This window comes from Impatiens glandulifera, chromosome 6, assembly GCF_907164915.1.
Source record: "Impatiens glandulifera chromosome 6, dImpGla2.1, whole genome shotgun sequence".
Classification (NCBI taxonomy): domain Eukaryota; kingdom Viridiplantae; phylum Streptophyta; class Magnoliopsida; order Ericales; family Balsaminaceae; genus Impatiens; species Impatiens glandulifera.
In genome coordinates, this window is record NC_061867.1 from 25623724 (window position 1) to 25636962 (window position 13239).

Genomic DNA, 13239 nt, shown 5'->3' on the forward strand with positions numbered 1-13239 from the left:
CTTCAAAATTTTATTTGTTTCCTTTTGGGTGGCAAGAATGGAAGAGACATCTTCTTTACTTAAAGAAGACCCCTTTTCAAGATGTTCCAATCTAGACGATATGTCTATTATGTTTTGTTGCATATAACTCAGCGCATCCATGATTGTATTACAAAAGTTTTCTCCTCCAGGAAAGGCTTCTTTAGAGGAATGAGCAACCGAAGATACGACTTGAGAGCAAGATGGAGAAGTGCGAATAGGGTTCACATGCACATTCACTTGTAAAGAACGCTCTAGTTCTATGTCTTTAGGATGGGAAGAGGGAGCCTTAAATACATCCCTAGAATTTTCTTGTCCATTAAGGATCTCGACACATATCCGATTAACATGCTCTGAAATATCTTCAGAATGAAGAGGTAGATTAGTAACGTTCTCAACGATGTGTGCAACTGTCTTGATGGGTGAAGATGGATGAGCAGTTGGAGAGGGAGGAGGACATTCTTCCAATGGCGTTTCTTTAAATGATGAGGAGGAGTTAGCATTTTCATATTGTTCCCCCTCAGTAGACGCAGTCTTCTCTGAATCAGTTTGTTTCAAAGGTTCCTCCTCAGCCTGTGAACCTGGAGACTGTTCAGTTGTCTTTGGTGGTTCCCCCTCAATCAATGGGGATATTTCTACTTCATATGTAGGAGGAGACACTTCAGATGGATCCTTCTGAGGAATGGGAGTCTGAACAGCTTCAGAAACTACTATCTCCTCTTCAGTATGGATTTCAGGTTGAACCACCATAGAAGTTTGTTCAACAACATGCTGGGCCATCAGACGCTTTTCTTCAAAAGAAAATTTGGCATGCTCAGCAAGGTAGATAACATATTTATCTTCATCTTTAAAGATAAATTGTTCAGCTCTAATGAGTCGTAGGGGCTCGTCTTGACGAGGAGACATGTCATCAATGTCGTTGGAACTATTGTCGTCTGCTCCGATTTAAAAAATACTCGACCGAGATGACTCGGTGTAATGAACATATCGGATGACTGTGGAGAATAATCATTCATAATCAAGTCAAGTCGCTTCAGTGCATTCTATTCTGAAAGAGCATCTCTGGCAAGCGGATTGAAGTTTTCCTTTCTCGCCTCAAGTAGAGGAAAGAGTGCTCGACCCATAACATTTGCCACAATGAGATCCTTTTTTTAGAGCTTCATGGACCTTATTTTTTTGCCCATTTAAGGACCCTCTTCTCCATCTTTATTAATTCTTCCATTCCTTTTCGATTTCAACACCGGAGATGATTTCATCGAATTGGGAGATTAACCTGTGATTCAACCAGGTATCGAAGACTTCAAACTTCTCAGTCACTTTCTCTTCAACCTGTTCCATTACAAGATTGAAGATAGAATTCGCCTCTGAAACCTTTTCCGGAATCTCTTCAGCGATACCTTTTCCTTTTCCAGGAACTTCAACTGGTTTAGGAGTAGGCACAGGTTCCATAATAGTGATGTCTGGAGCCCTCCTAACTGCTCTTAAGATTTCATAATGGGTCAGAGCCTTCTGAAATGCCCCTTCTGGAAGCTTTGTCACTATTTCCGTTGCCTTATTAACGGGAGGTTCTTCAATGGTTTTAACAGCAAGCGTCTCAGCATTCGACTGAATGGGAGCTTGTTTAGTAGATACAACAGCAATAGGCGTGGGAGCATTTTCCTACTCTATTTCAGCAATCGTATTGACATTATCAGTAGCATCAGCAGCTACTGATTTTTCAAGGTGGATAGGAGATATTTCCCTGTCAAAGCATTCAATATTTTGACCAACTGGCTCAACAGTTGGTCCTTCAGCTTGTTCCATCACATGAATATCAATATTTGGCACTACGGCTGGAGGAGTAGAGGAAGTTACCTTGGTAGACTTTTTGGCGACCTTAGACGCCTTCGTCTAATCAACAGTATGAGTAGACGACCTAGCCCGCTTTTTTATCGGGTTGGCTGAGGGAGACGGCGAAAGAGACGAGATTGGGATGGCGGCGAGGGGCGGAATTCCTTGTCTTTCCCTTTCATAAATGGAGTCAACTACTCCAGAATCCCTTCTCGGTGCTCTCTTCAGGTTGTTAGAGCTAGCAGCAAACTCCACGACGGAGGATCTAGCTCTTTTAGTGTCCGTCGAGCGGATGGAAGTCGATTGACCACTCGTCTATTGGATGAAGGATCTAAGAGTCATCTCCTTAGAGATTTTCATTCTTGCAAGGGTGCCTTTCACAAAGATGTTGGTGAATATACGGCAGGGGTTAATAGCCTCACCCCCGCCCATGGGAATGCCTAGATGCTCCATGAAGCAGTCGAGTTGGATTGAAAAGCCCTCACTCTACTTGTTCCTTGAATAAACCAACTGACAGAGATTTGAGAACAAGGTAGACCGCCCAGTTAATCGACATACCTTTGGAGATGGTCGTCATGTAGTCGAATCTGTCTTGGGTATACAGGTTGAACGAACCTGCCCTACCTTGAAGTACCTTCGCTACAATATCGTTTAGAATACAGAAATGGGGATTCAAGAGCTTCTTCCCGTTTGTTCTAATCTCTGAAATAGTCTGGGCCGGAATCGCAACGTCAAAGGTGTGACCCTCAGACGGTAGTTCAAAGAACACGACGAACATCGATTCATCAAAGGAGATGAATTTGCCGTTCACCATCGTCGTTATCAAATCTCCAACCATGTTCCCGGTCTTGAAGAACTCATGCACCTTCTTTTCATACAGAACATAAGAATTGTTGAGATACTTCCTTAGGCTAGAATACTTGAGCGATCTGACATATTCACAATATCTTGTTGCTCGATAGTGTAGACTGAATCAAAGTCCACCTATATAGTGCTGTGAGAAAGGGAAACAACCTTCTTGTCAACCATTTTTGAATGTAAGAAACGGATTAGAACAGAGATAAACAAGATTACTTAGAGAGAAGGCAAAGAGAAATTTAGAGTTATAAGAAGATAGGAGGCGTAAGAATCCCAAACACATGCAAGATGTCCTTAAGTAGAATTTGAACAATCACATTTTTAACCGTTACTTTTTGAAAGAGAAGGTCCATCAATTAATTTTAGACGCCTTTCCCAAAAGTAGTCATCCTTAACTGAGTTTTAACCAAAAAAATCTTAATAGTTAAGGATATATTAGTCATTTTCTTTAACATTGAAAGACATATGTCTTCAAGTTATTTGAATTTAGAAAATAATTGTTTTAATGTTTGGGCGGGAAAATTAGATGACAACGCATATTAACAGTTGTCCTCAAATTGTCCAAAGATGAAACGTCTAACGGCACACGTAGTTAGACATCTAACCTATTGTCCACATTCTATCGTCTAAGTTGGATAGGCATCTATTTAGATGCATGTATCTAACTATGATTGTCTTACAGACGTCTAATTAGACACAGGCGTCAAATTATGCTTGAAAACACGTGTCAAACGTGTGTCTGGTTAGATGTGGGCATTTAACTACGCTTTTATCTCAGACGTCTAACCGGCGTTGGTTTTAAACCAAGACTTTTATCCAACCCAGAAACACAGAAGCTTAAATAGATACACGTCTACGTACCACTTGTTTTCTTTTAGATGACCTCGTCTAATAGACCGATTGAAGCTTTCGTCTTCGTGCATCTGTCTGAATATATTAAACATTAAATTTCCCCCTCAACTTATGCATGTTTAAAACAAATAAATGATTTGAGGTCCTCAAGACCCAAAAATAATTTTAGGGAAGAAACACTTAGTCTGTGGGAGTGGCTTTGAGAACACATGTGCCACTTGTTGATCTGTTGGAGCATAATCTCAAAAGAGTTTTCTCCATGCATTTGTCTTGTATCACCTACACAAAAATGTATTTACAGTGATTGGTACCCACATTCACTTGGGTCCTCGGTCAATCAGTCCCTTAGGAATCCATATTTGAGTTATTCTGATGGATTTCTCATTTTGTTTTGTGATAATTGCGTATGATTTAGGCTTACCAGACGTCTTCGTGCTAGTAGTTGAACTGTTAACCTTAGAGGATGTTTTTTGTTTAAAACTCCTTAACTTCTTGTCAGGTTTTGATATGCTAAACTTGTTGGTTGCTTCTTTCCTAGGTTTCAACCAGCTTACAGTTGCCGGAACATAAATAATCTCATCCTTTAAGGTTAGATCCTCACAGTTTTGATCAGTTCTATTACCAATTAAACTCCGTTTGACAAAGTTTATTGGCTTAAACTTGTTTGTTGCTGAGTTTAACTTTTCACTAGACCTATCAGGGATAACTTTGTCATATCCTAAATCAGATTGGAATCCGTAAGGCCTTAACAGACTAATCTAATATCTGACAGCTTCTCTAAACCTTGTCCAAGAACTGACTATATAAGTTAAACGTTGGTTTTTAGAAAACATTGTTTGAACCTTTTCCTTGAGTTTCTCATTTTTAGATAAGAGTTCGACCATGTTGTTTTCAAAAACTTTTGGTTCAGAAGTTTGAGATAAAATAGGTTTATCGATTTAAGATTTGGACCTTATTTCATTTTGAGAGTCATATAGCTTTCTGCACTCCATGACCATGTCATTGAGTGCAGCAATTAAGTCATATCGTGTAAACTCTTTTGAAGAGAAATCAAATACCTCAGAGTCTTCCTCTTCTCTTTCCATGAAACAAGCAACCTCTTCATCATCGCTATCACTGGATGATAAATCATTTGAGTCGCTTTGGATCCGCTTAGTTTTGTTGTCAGCCGCCATGAGAGCTTTCATCTCTTTCTCGTTGTCCTTCTTCTCCTCATCAAGTTTTGGCTTCCTACACTCCGATTTGTAATGACCTAGTTTATCACAGTTAAAACACTTCACGTTAGCCTTAGAGTTATTCTTATTATCATTGTTTTTATTTGAAGAGTTTGAATTAGAATTACTCTTCTTCATTAATTTGTCGAATTTCTTCACGAAGAGAGCCATAGAGTCGCTATTGGGAAGCCGTCATTACTTCGGTGGCGGCAGGTGACTCTTCAGTAGTCACCAATGCCTTGGTTAGAATGACAGGTGTGGAAAGCTCCTCTTCATTCCAAGATTTTATTTCAAACTCATAGGCCTTCATATCGGCTAGCAAGTCAATGAGATCCATCTTGTTGATATCTTTGGACTCCCTCATTGTCATTGTCTTGATGTCCCACTCCCTGGGCAAAGCACGCATAACTTTGATTACAACCTCTTTGTTGCTGTAAGTCTTGCCCAAGGTGGAAAGAGTGGTGATGATCTTGCTGAATGTCCCATCGAACTCATATATCATCTCTCCAGAACGCATCTTGATGTTGTCAAACTGTTGTGTGGCAACCGTGAGCTTGTTCTCTTTGGTTTGTTCGTTTCCTTCACAGAGTTGAGTCAACATCTTCCAAATTTATTTATTAGAGTTGCATGAGATGATGTAGTTGAACATGTTATCGTCAAGAGTCTTGTACAGAATGTTCATGGCCAAGTTGTCGAGGTTGTTCATGAATATTCGGTCTGTCGTGTAGTTGTATGTTACTTATATGATCAAGTATCCTCTTTCCTTCTGGAATTCTTCTCAAGAGCAAGTTCCAATTCCCGTCTTTGATGTCTCTAATTTTCGTTTTTGCGCAGTCCCTTCGGATACGGATATTTTGAAACTCCTCCTTGTCGATGATAGGCTGGTTTTCGAAGCAGGGGTCGTGCCAGAATAGAGTGCATTTCCCGTCCCCTAGTCGGATGTCATAAAGATCTACAATATCAATTCTTAGTTTAAGAATCTTTTTCAAAGACTAGCTCATACCTTCGTAAATTTTGCAGGTCCAGATGCTGGTTTCGTGTTTCATAAACCTCGTATGCACCCATTTGATCCATAGTGACTCTTGATTGCGCTAAAAGCCCACAGATGCTTGAAGGTTAGAGCATTGTTTCACTCGATACAGTTCTTCAAGTCGATGCCTCCCTGGTCCTTCGGTTTGCAGAGAGCGGTGCATTTGACTTTCTTTCCTCCTCTTCCACTACTACCCCAGAAAAAGTTTCTCATCAGCGTGTCGAGTTCCTTCAATACCTTCTTCGGAATGACCATTTGTTGCGCCTAGTAGCCAACTATGCCCATAACTACGGTTTTGATAAGTTCGATCCTCCCTGCATAAGAAAGTTTTTTCGCTGCCCAGCCAGATATCGTGTTTTTTACCTTTTCAATCAGCGGCTTGTAGTGTGAGATCTCGATCTGCTTCGCATTTAACGGAATTCCTAAGTACCTTATGGGAAAGTTGCCTTCCTTGATGCCCATGATGTTGAATATGTCCTACTTTGTTTCGTCCTTCACGCCTCCATAAAATGACACACTTTTGCTTTCATTAATAGTTAAACATGTTACCTCATAAAAGAACGTTAGTACAGCCTTAATAGTTTTAATGGAATCAACGTCTGCGTGCGCTAGAATGAACAAATCGTTAGCAAAGCATAAATGTTTTACCTCCTCTACCTCACAGAATGATATCGTTTTTGCATTTTAATGTGTAAGGAAAAGTGTTAGGATATGATTTTTATTCTTTGTAGATGAATCAATATTTGAATTCATCACATAGTCATTACACCATGTTGGTGGTTTTTTTGTCTTCCCACTTTTAGTTGTACATCTTGTGAAAAAGAAGTTTCATCTTGTGAAAAGGTAGTTTGAGAATTTTCAGATTGTTCTTGCAATGTGTGTTTTCAATTTGGGGTTCAAAAATATTTTGATTTTCTGTTTATGATTCTTCAAAAGTGTTATCTATGTAAGTATCAGTATCAGAATCAGTTTCATAATCATACAAATCAAAAACAGTTTGGTTAGTACCAGCATGATGATTATAAGAATTTTTTTCTTTAACTTTAGTTTTGTGAAAAGAGAAAATATTTTCATGAAAAAATAACATCTCTTGAAAAAATAATAGTTTCTTGTTTTGAATCAAAAACCCTGAAGCCTTTTTTTCCTGATGGATAACCTAAGAAGACACACTTACCCCCTTGGTTCAAACTTTATTTTATTTGGAAAATTAGTTTTGATATAACATAAACATACAAAAACTCTCAAATTAGAATAATTTGGTTTTAATTTATAAATAATGTGATATGGATTGTCCCATTCTAAAATTTTGAAAGGAGTTTTGTTAATAACATGTGTTATCATTAATATTAAAAATATTGGGCATTTTGGCCTGAAACATACATGACCGAGCTACTTGAAGAAGAAATTGGTGTTTTCTTTCTACCACCCCATTTTTTTGGGTGTGTAGACACACGATTTTTAATGTAAAGTCCCATTTTTCTTTAAAAAATATTGACATTTATTATTAACAAATTCACTACTATTATCTGTCCTAATAATTTTGACAGCCAAATTGAATTGAATTTTGATCATGGCATAGAATTCAATGAATGTTTGGATAACAAGAGTTTTACATTTAATCATGTAAGTCCATGTGAATCTACTATAATCATCAACAATGGTTAACATAAAAGGATAATTTATAAGTAAATTTTCTTTGTATGGTCCTCAAACATCCATATGAACAATTTCAAAACAGTGTGATTTTAGAAATACTACTACTAAAAGGCAATCGTTTCAATTTAGAGACAAAACAAATATCACAATAAACAATATCATTTTTATTAAAAGAAAAAATATATGCTTTAATGCAACATCAGAAAGGTGTCCAAGTCTCTTATGAAGTAATTTGAAATCAGTACAATTATGTAGTATAGCATTTTTTAAACCGGATTTAAATCCTACGTTTTCAAACAAGTACAAGTTTTGAGATAATTCTTCAGCTCCTATGGTGATGTTGTCCTTAAGATTCTGCAATATACAACAAGTAGGCGAAAATTGAATATTTGAATTATTAATTAGATAAAAAAAATATTTCACATGCTTATTAAAATTTTAAAATATCATATATATTTTAGTACCCAAAGGAAATTTTCATCTCCAATTAGAGCAGGGATAGTTTATAAAAAACTATTCCCGTGGGAATCAAGGCGAGCATGATTAGTGTTTAGAAGAATCAGAATTGGGAACGGAATTTATTCCCTTAGGCCTCGTTTTATCTTTGGGTTATAAGGATAATACCTGAGTTTCTTCTAAAAAAACCCATGTTCGACCAAATTAGGTAAAAAAACTAAGTTTTTTTTTCTTCCAGTTTTACCCTTCTAATTATTTACTTATTTCTATTTTATCTTATCCTTTACTCTCCTCTCCTCTCAAATCTCATTTCCACTGATTCATTATCAAATGTCAGATAATTCAGATTCTCTCTATAACCCAAATCATATTTGACCTCATTATCAATTATCAGATATGATTCAGATTCTCTTCTAACCCATTTGATCTTCCTTTCTCCTCTGATTTTTCCACTCACTCAACCTGATCAGTTCCTTCAACACAACCTTTATCAGGAATCTGATCAGAAATCAGTGAATATTTTCAGCGAATATTTTTAGCGAATATGAAGCAGGTAAGATTCGTTCTCATCCTTCATGATCAATTTTTATCATTCATCAACCCTATATAAACTTGATCATTGATACTTTGTAGTTACCTGGAAATAACTCGTTTAAAAAAAATCTAAGATCTTCGTCGCATCCTAATTCCATGTGAACGGCTGCAACTCCAAGTTAATCTTCTATTCTGTTCTCATATGCTTTTCATTTTGTATACTGATTAGTACTGCTTTTCATTTCGTATGCGGTTTAGTACCGTTCTTTGAATAAAGAAATTTTTAGTTTGAATATATTATGATTAGTGTTGCTTTTCATTTTGTATGCCGATTAGTATTGCTTTTCATTTCATTTTGTATGCTGATCATCAGTAAGATTTCCGTTAAAAAGATTTTTTAGTTTAAACATATATTAATTACTACTTGTGAATGAGCTAATTAAAAAATAATAATAATAATTAAAATTATAATTATCATTATTATATATAATTATAATGCAGTCTGTGAATTATTGTGAATGAAGTAATTTATAAAAGAATATGAATTTGTGTATTGTTTTGGTAGAATATTTAAGTTATAGAAAAGAATAATACATGTATCTATTGTATCGATGTATTTATTTGGTAGAATATTTAAGTTATATAAATGATGTATATATGGTACAATAGATATGATAGTATATGAAGATAATATTACCTGCTGGATTTTATAATAATAACTTCCCTTTAGTTAGGAAAATGAGTTTGTCAAAGTGGCAAGGTATTGCTCCAAATACTGCGGAGTGGGAAGCATGTCCCGAAAGAGTAACCTACTTTTTGAACTATTAGTCATTGAAAAAAAGAATAAAAAACTTGTAGAAGGAGAGCTTCGGAAACCACATGTGAAATGTTGGTTGAAAAATTTTGGGAGAGATTTAGAATTTATCACACAAATGAACAATTCAAAAACCACTTCAAAAATAAAAAATAAATTATGGAACTTGATATGCCGGGCTAGAAAATCAACTGGAATCGGATTTAACGACACAAAAGAGATTACGGCCTCAGACGAATGGTGGGAAGAACATAAGTTAATAATATTTCAATTGAAATTAGAAAGTCAATCCATAATAAATTTTTATTGGATTCTAATTTTATTGGAATATTTTTTTTAGAATTGGAAAGGGCTATTACAATTAAAAAAACAAACAAATAGCAAATTATGACTTGTTGGAAAAAAAATTAGGGCTCATCGTGCTGCTACTGCTGAAAATATGGAACATGCATTAAATATAGACGAGGGGTCTGGCGATTCTGATAAAACCATTGATGAAGGTTTTTATGACCCACTTGTTGATAACCAGAGCCAAGGTACGGAGTCTAATTATGACAGTTCAGTGAGCAAACGAAAAGCAAGTTCATCCAATGCACCCAAAAAAACGCATGGTTATCTCCTTGCAAAAAAGTAATTTCTATGTTCTTTCAAGAGAAAGATAAGCACAAAGAGAAATCTGACTACATGAATATATCGGAACCGTATGAACACACGAATGATAGTATGTAGTTTGCACACGGTTCTATAAATCCATCGGTGGGGTCTCAACCTTCTATAAAGAAGTGTATAGACACAATGCTTAAAGTACACAAAATTAGTAGCAGATCAGAGCTCTACAGAGTTAGAATGAATGTTTTCAGTGCCCTTACAGATCTAATGGTTAGTTTCTTGGCAATTGATGATCAAGAAGAACAATTAGACTATCTTCGGTTCATAGTTGATGAAAATAAGCATATTCGTCCAGGAACAATGAATAAAGATCTCCCAAGTCATCAACCTGTGACCTTAATTTTCCACCATACTATCCTTACCCACCACCACCGGATTATTGATCTGTTGTATTTGTTATTTAACCACTATCGTATTAATTATGTATGAGTTTTTTTTAAGGTATTTAAGTACTTTGTTTAATTATGTGTCACCTTTATAATTAATATATTATTATTATTATATGTTAATCTATGAATGTATTTTATAATTATATAGTTTAATTTTTATATTTTCATTACATTGCAGGAAAGAAATGGATCATTCTAATTTACCACCAGAGTTAGACGAATATGATCTATCTTTCTTAACATTATTGATGGAGATATTGGGAGACACGTTCAATTATTCATTAACACGCCCAATGAAGGATCCTTCTACTCGAGGTATGGAACTTGTACAAGTGATAATGACTGACAATGAGAAATGTCTAAACATGATTAGAATGGAGTCTCATTATCTTAGACTACTTATAGAACAACTTGTACAAGTGTATGGGTTGCCTATTTTACGATCTTCAATTCGATTTGAGGAACAAGTGGTGATGACCTTACAATATTTAGCACATGTTCAGAGTATGTCTTGTGTGGGAATAACATTTGGTCACTCTAAACAAACAGTATCTCGATACGTTTCAATGGTACTAAAGTCCCTTCATCGACTAAGTATTGTTGAGATACAACCGATTTATCAAAATATTATACATCCAAAGTTTACAACAACACCATTACGTCAAATATTTAAAGTTTCAATTTATTTTTTTAATTTTATATGTGTTGTCTTATGTAAGAAATTATATAATTTATGTTGTCATATGTGCAGAATTGCATTGGTGCTATAGATGCTACTCACGTGGAAGTGTATCCTAAAGCAGAAAATTTGTATTGTTGGCATGCACGATCGGGGCACACAACCACTAACATAATAGCAATATGTAACCATGATCTCATGTTCACTTATTTTGTGTCTGGTGCAGAAGGATCAATGCACGACTCAACGGTGCTTGATATAGCACGACATACTCCTCAATATCTTTTTCCACATCCACTCTCGGGTAGGTTAATTAAACACATATCAGGTTTATTGTAAATAATACTATAACTAATTATTAATTTGTTACATGAAAATATTATCTGGTTGATTCTAGGTATTCAAATCAAATAGGGTATTTAGCCCCATATCCTCGAACAAATTATCATCCACATCATTTCGGAGGAGTACTTCCTTCTACGAGAAAAGAAATGTTCAATATGCAACACTCTTCGCTCAGATCAACCATAGAGAGGACATTCGGAATTTGGAAAAATAATTGGCGAATTATCTCAAACAGAAAATCATTACATGGATTTAATCTTAAGAAACAACTTCAAATAATTCAAGCAACTGCAGGTTTACATAATTTTGTTCGGAAGAATAATATAGAAGTCATAGTGGATGATTACCCCTAACGATGACATTGAAGTACTAGTAGACGATGATATTTTATTGTCGCTTAATGTTTTACCTCGTAATGAAATGGATCAATTTCGAGATGAGCTTTCTTAAAAAGTGTATGATGGTATCAGACATGAATAAATTATAATTTTATATGGGTTGTTTAAGATTTTATTGTCATTACTTTTTTTATTTGAATGTCATGTATTATATCAATACAAATACAATTTTGATAATAGATGTGTTTATATAAGATTGTTAGAGTTGCAATATTTTTTTTTTAAATTACATTATAATATTTTTTATTTTATTAAATTGAAAAAATATGAACTTAAATTAATTAATATATTTATTTAAAATTATGGTTTATAGTTAGTTTATATAAAAAATAAAGTTAGAATAAATTTGTTTATAAATATTTAATTTAGATGAGGTATTTTTATAAATTAATTAATATTTGTTAAATAAATATATAAATTTTATTTTTTAGCATAATTATTTATTTATTTGAATTATTTAAAATTTAAATGTTACGATAAATAATATGATATGTTATAGTTAGATTTATATGGTGTTTTAATTTTTATTTAAGGTAATTAATAAAAATAATATTAAATTTAATTAAAGGGTAATTTTGGTGTTTTAATTAATAAAATGATTTATTTGAGTTGTGATGGGATTGTGAAGTTTAGGATAAAACCTGGGTTTTATCCCAATAACCCAAAGATCAAACGAGGCCTTAATTTATCTCTATGCAACAACACTCGTCTCCTCACCATATTCCTTTCATATCATGATATTATTATAATTTAACTTCTCAAAATTTAATTTCTACATCCTTCCCCAAACTAACATAATTAACTTATTTCTTAATTTTTTTATTTTATTTTTTAAAATTGAACGTTTTTATTAATATTATAACATATTATTAAATTCATTCTAAATTTAATTATTTATATTATATATATATATAAATATTTAAATTATTATTTTTATAAATTTAGTTATTTATATTTTAATATATATTTAAATTGTTATTTTTATAAATTTAATTATTTATATTTTTAATATATATATTTATATATTCAAATTGTTAAATTATAATTTATAAAATGGTTTTAATAATGAATGGATAAAATTAAGTTAAATTATATATATATATAATTGCTAAGTCATATAAGTATATTAATATATTTAAAGATAACAATAAGATGTTGTAATACATTGGTAAGTACACTCGCATGTTGTTAGGATCGGGGACGCCCTTGGAGGACCGGGGGTGTTTCCGGTTTTTGTAAGGGTAGCCGCTTACAACAACACAACACACAATTTGGTGATAGTCCGGTTAGAGACTATGACCTTTCTCAGCACTTCGCAAACTGTCACAGACTCTTGAACCGGGTTCAAGGGCGAAAATGTCTGTTTCAGTCTGAAGCAACGTACGCGACTTGGATGAGGTTTATGAGGAGTCGGTTTTAGAGATATGAGTGGACCGGTTTTTATTAAGGAGTAAGATTATGTTTCGGTTAAAGTGTTTCGGTTTTAGTGTAAATAAG